The sequence below is a fragment of the Mesitornis unicolor genome, unplaced genomic scaffold (genome assembly GCF_000695765.1).
Source record: "Mesitornis unicolor isolate BGI_N332 unplaced genomic scaffold, ASM69576v1 scaffold35794, whole genome shotgun sequence".
Classification (NCBI taxonomy): Eukaryota; Metazoa; Chordata; class Aves; order Mesitornithiformes; family Mesitornithidae; genus Mesitornis; species Mesitornis unicolor.
Window position 1 is genome coordinate 27312 of NW_010182762.1, and position 6000 is coordinate 33311.

At 38.5% G+C, this 6000-nt stretch overlaps 1 protein-coding gene across 1 annotated transcript in view; it reads left to right on the forward strand.

The window, feature by feature from the left end:
- LACE1 (lactation elevated 1) overlaps positions 1 to 6000 on the forward strand; it is a gene marked incomplete at both ends in the record, with an annotated part of 39581 nt that overhangs the window by 20065 nt on the left and 13516 nt on the right. The window lies entirely within an intron of this gene.

A 6000-nucleotide genomic window follows, 5' to 3' on the forward strand; every position in this document is an offset into this window, starting at 1 on the left:
TTGCTGCTGTGTATATGCTGTGTGACCTGGGATTCCTCTGACAGTTACACTGTGGCGTACCTGTGGATATCTTGTATTTATTATGCTACAAAAGCTTGGTGTTTCTTTGGTGTAAGGAAATCAGTGTAAATAAGTGTAAATAAATGATATTATTCCTGGATCTCTGCATTTTTCCCTTTCTGTATATGTGGCTTTCTGATTGGGTATTTGTGAAGCATCATATAATGTCTAACAAGTAAAAAGTTCTCAAGCAAGCTCCCTGGATCTGTCTTGTGGTGTGGCAGGCCATGAACTTTATAATCACTTTATTTAGATTAAAAACATGGAGCATTGTTTTTCAATGTGAATAATACAGTCAGCGCTTATTTTGCTAGTAAAAAGAACATGTGCTGAACTCGCACTTTTTAAGTTCTGGGCAAGTCACAGATATTTTTAATTCACAAACCATGATTGTAACCTTAAGCTATTGAGGACCAGCGTGTACGGGTCCTGTGTCCTGCTCTGCCTGGGTTGACATGACAGGTAAAATGGAAATAGAAGCCCTTCCTACCTCACGATAGTATTGCCAGCATAAATAAGGTTGACTATATCAATATTCAAGGTAGAAGAAAAGCAAGGAAAAAGTTAAGGGTAGGTTTGGCTTTGTGAGAAGACATTTGGAATTGCAGAATAGATACATTGCCTGGATGTATCTGCTAAGGTGGCCAGCAGTAAAGCAGTGGACAGTGCTTTGGGCTTTCAGTGACGCATTTTGGAATCATAAATTTTCTGGGCCCCTTAGTTCAAGAAGGACAGGGAACTGCTGGAGAGAGTCCAGTGTAGGGCTACAAAGTTGATTAAGGGAGTGGAGCATCTCCCTTATGTGAAAAGGCTGAGGGAGCTGGGTCTCTTTAGTTTGCAGAAGAGGAGACTGAGGGGAGACCTCATTCATGTTTATAAATATATAAAGGGTGAGTGTCACGAGGATGGAGCCAGGATCTTCTCGGTGACAAACAATGATAAGACAAGGGGTAACAGACACAAGCTGGAACACAGGAGGTTCCACTTCAATTGGAGAAGAAACTTCTTCTCAGTAAGGGTAACAGAGCACTGGACCAGGCTGCCCAGAGAGGTTGTGGAGTCTCCTTCTCTGGAGACATTCAAAACCCGCCTGGACGCCTTCCTGTGCAACCTCATCTAGGTGTTCCTGCTCTGGCAGGGGAATTGGACTAGATGATCTTTTGACATCCCTTCCAATCCCTAATGTTCTGTGATTCTGTGATTCATAAGGTTGCTTTATTGCCTAAGCACTTGTGAAAATCCCATCTAACACTGACATAGGAGCAACTACCAGGTTCCAAAGTTAACATGACATTGACATGAACATGACACTCATGTATCTCAGAATGGCTGCATATAAAGTCAGGGAGGTTACCAGTGAAAGAGGCTCTTTCCTGGATGGCTCTAGAAAAGTAAGAAACATAAAAACAAATGAACAACCACTTCCACTTCAGATTCTTGAGAAGGCTTTATTCTGTAGCTGACTGCATTGCATGCAAGGGAGGTGCTGATCATAGAACATTTTCAAGAATAGTAATAGCTTCATATGCATTTGCTTTTTGAGATGCAGCATCACGCTCAGTCAGCATCTGTGGCAAATCTTTCTTTTCCTTGCAGTTAACCAGTCGTCTTTTTGATACATCTTTCCTTGTTGACTCTCAGTCTTCTTCTCTGATAAATGTAAAGCTCTTTTCATGTCACTGATGATCAAACTTGAACGCTATCTACCCTGTATGCTTATTTCTAGTTTCCATTTTTCTCTTTCTGGCTAGCAGGTTTTTGCATATAGAATATGTCATCAGGACTGGGAAAATAACCTAAATTTTTTGGAAGGGACCTTGTGGATAGAACACAGAGAGAAGCCCTAAAGGTGGATTGATTTACAGTTGTGACATAAATTGGAGTAGTGCGAAAAGAAACGAGTAGCACAATCCAGACGAGAGGTGGATGATCGTTACCAGAATAATGAATGAAGAGACAAGAAAGGTTTCATGCAATGTTCACAAGGACCTTACTAAAGGCCTGGATTACTTGTTGTTGTTTTTTCCCCTACATCTTCGTGGTTTATCACTGCTTGAAGTATATCTGCCTTTAATGTCGCTTTAATAAATATTACCAAAACCACATGATTCTTTCCCAAAAACATAATGCCTGAAAGGTAGGTGAGAAGAAGCTTGTAAACAAGTGCTTCTCTGGCCTTAGTTAGGAAAGGAAAGGGTAATGGCAAGGTATTAAAATAATAATTGAAAAATTTGCAAATACACATTTTGAATTAAGCACATGAGAAGCAGGCATTAAAAAAGCCACACTGCAATGTATTTTAAAGTAACATTTTTAACAAGTGACCTTAATGCTACAAAGTTGTAGATAGAACTAAGTTGATATTCTGGCTGTGTTGGTTTGAGAAACACAGATTTAGGCATCTCCAACATGTGCATGATCTGTACCATGGCATCCCTGTATCTTCTCATGGCAGTGGTGTTAATGGTTGGTGTAGCTTCTGCAGCAGCTGATTACAATTCCACATGTGACTTTAGGAAATGTAAAGATTATATTTTCAAGGGTTTTGCATGTAAATATAGTGGAAAAATACTATATTGGACGCTTGCAAAGGTGATTTACTGTCTTCTGTGCCTTCACCTCATTCCAAGTGCCTGTGGTAGTGTCATTCCCATCTAACCTATTCTTTGTGGTGGCTTTGACAACTTGGGCTAACTTCTGTCTTGGTTTTCTCTGGGCTCAGGGCATTTGTTTGGGATGTGGTCAATGGGAGGGTTGGTTTTGTTTGCTTGGAAAATTGACTTTTATGATGATAAATCTTAAAATAAGGCTTTAACACTAAAAGTAATTCAAGTTTGGTGCAGGAGCTTCAAATTCCTTTAAATATTGTTGGAAAGATGGGATGAATGGAAAGTAATGACAGTACATTTCATGAAGAGATACTTCACTTGAAATAGATTTCGGGCTTTTTCCATTCCTTGTCAGTAGAACGCGTAGTTCTCAGACACCCCACTAACTCTTATGCAAAAAGCTTTCTCTTCAAATGATCACAAGTAACAGTTTCTTTCCTAGATTGAGAATTGCTCCTGTTCATCCTTGATTTTTTGTTATTTCGGTTTACTTCTGGTTATCTGATTCCAGTATCTGGTTTTGTGTCCCTATTTCTTACAAAGATAACTACAAACCAATTTTTGTGGAATAAGCAAGAAGGTGAAGCAGCGGTCTAGGGAAGATACAGTTGTCTTGCAAGGTCGGTCTGTATTGATTGCCTTTCTGGGTGGCAGATTACTGGGGACAAGCGGTTGCTGAATGCCTGAAGTAGGAGGTGCAGTTGATAAATTCCACTTTTTAGGGGCCATGTGAAAGCCCCAGGTCTGTGTAGTTGGGCAGGCCAGTAAGGGTATTGGGGGTATTGGCAGCTCTTCCTGCCCTGCATGTGTCCCCCTGCCCAATTCGGAAGCTATCGCAGTGTTCTGATCTTTTGAAATCTTAAATAGTCCGAGATTAAATGTTTCAGTGATTCTTTAATCCTGTAACTGAAAGTGGTAGTTTTCATAAACGGGGCAAAACTCTCGATTGATGGGTTTGTTGTTGTGGCTAAAATTCTTTGGGATACAATATTCTGTATGGAAAGGCTTTGTTTCTGCAGTAGGTAAGAGCGCTTCTTCAGTCCCTGAAGTTTTATAAAGATAGAGCTTTAAACAGATAAGAAGTATTAGGAAGGAAAATCTTTTAATTCTATAATTGCAATTAGATTCAGTCCCTTCTGATTGAGCTTTTAATCTTGCAACATCTCTTACCAAGCATTTTGAAGTGCTTGGAACTCCTAAGTGATTTTTTTTTTTTTTGGTTAACAAAGGCAGTTCTTGAAAAGAAAAACATTAGTTTCTCACAGATATGTTCAAATGCTTAGAGCAGAAATACTCCAAAAACTGTTAATCTAAGCCAGTAAGAAATATTTATGAAAAAAATTCTAAAGATTTTAAAACTGATTTACAAATAAGCTTGTGTATCTTTAACAACTTGATGAAAGAGCTGAAGTGAGAGTTGTTAAAAAAAACAAACAAAAACCCAAACCAACCAACCAACCAAACAAAAACCCACCATGCTTTATTTTGCTGGTTTGGCAGTAATTTTAGCAACACTTTAATTTTGTAGACATTTAATGAAGACATTTACTCAACCCTTAACTGTTGTGGAGTCCCGATTCTAATTCAGTGACTAGTTCAATGCTTAATTCTTCAGACAAACAAGAAGGAAAGCTCCTCAAACAGTTTGTTGTGTATCATCTATAACTTAGAATGAGGAGTTCTGGAGTTTCCATAGGTTTCCTGGAACCATAGCGTGAACTTTTAAAAAGTCAAGCCAAGTCAAAATACCAAATATGTAACTTCTGCATTTTGTCAGGTTTTCTTCATGCAGTAGACTCATAGTGCAATAAATTCTAACTGAAAGTCAGGAGGTTTTGGGGCCCTTCATAGCCTGAGTATGCTTTTATATGTAGTGTTTTAAAATAAAATGTTTGGCTACCTGCATTTTACTTCAACTAAAGAGAGAGAATCGACCAGAAACCTGTTGTCAGCAGGACATGAGATTACTGTAAGCTTCCTATAGTGAGTTTTTTTTCTTCTGCTTTTAAGGACCAAATAATAATTTATTTTAAAACGGCAGTTAAAATTACTATTAACAGTAAGCATTGTGCACTCCTCTGAAATAGAAAGCAAAATATTTTTATATACTGTATTATCCACTGTTAGTGATTAATGGTTAATGATTTTTTATTGACATTGTTGCCTACTCTAATTGGTTTAGTTTCATTCCTCCATTTCTTGTTTTATTTAAAGTCTTTTCACTTTTCAGTAACATAGTTTGAATATGCAAAAAAAATTTGTTTAAAACGTTGAGCGTTGTCCCTGAGGAAATGGTGGGAGTTAGTTTTGTACAAAGGCGTTTGGTAGATGTAAAATGGCTTTGATGGTGCACTCGGCTTTTGTCCATCCACCTGTGTGGGAAATGCGGGGATTTGTCGATTGGCGGATCTGCCTCTTTCCCCCCCACCAAAAAAAGTCATCTCCTTGATGAAATTGATTTGTCAGCTTGTTCCAGTCTAATGGTGTGATAGCCCAGCAGCTTTCAGCATGTTGAATAGCTAAAACCTGCTTTTGAGGTCAGTGTCAGCCACCCTGACCCCTGTGAACTGTCACCTGAGTCAGAATTGCAGGGATTAGGCCTTTGATATTGTGATGGCTTCGCCTATCAATTGACTTTTTCATTACTGAAGATGTTGGGCCTTTTGTTTCCCTTCTTAGTATGTAACCAAGCAAACTCCTAAGGAGAAGGCGCATTTGTTCTTGTTCTCTCTCTCTGCAAGTAATAGAAGTACTCATCTTTTGTGAAGCGTACCTAATTAAACACAGAAAAAATCAAAAATAGAAAATATAGCATGATTACAAGCATTTTTGTGCTGAGCATCAGTATCGTTGCTGGGTAATTTTAGCTTGACAGATTTGTAGGACTGTTACTAACAAAATGTTGTGTTTAGAAAGCAAGGTGTCGGATTAGAAGTTACAAGCCCTTTCTGCATTCAGCCTTCTATGCCTGTGTGTTAAATTTAAACAGAAGGATTATTTCAATTCTGTAGTTCAGAGCACTTCACCATTACGCTATTTTATAATGTACCTATTTGCTTCAGTGTGTTTTCTAGATATTAAGCTGTTGAGTCTGTTTACCTTTTTTGTTTGTCTTACACCGACATGCTTGCTCCTAGACAGCTTATTTAAATGCAGATCAAAACTTTATCTAAGGATAAAGTAGTTGCGACTGTAGCTCAGTGTTGGGCTCCCTGCTTTCTCACTTCCTTTACTTGTTAGGATTTCCCAAGTTGTCGTTTGGTTTGTTTACCCCTTGATTTAAATGAGTAAATCAAAGCATATCATAGATATGGAATGGTTGATTCCTGCT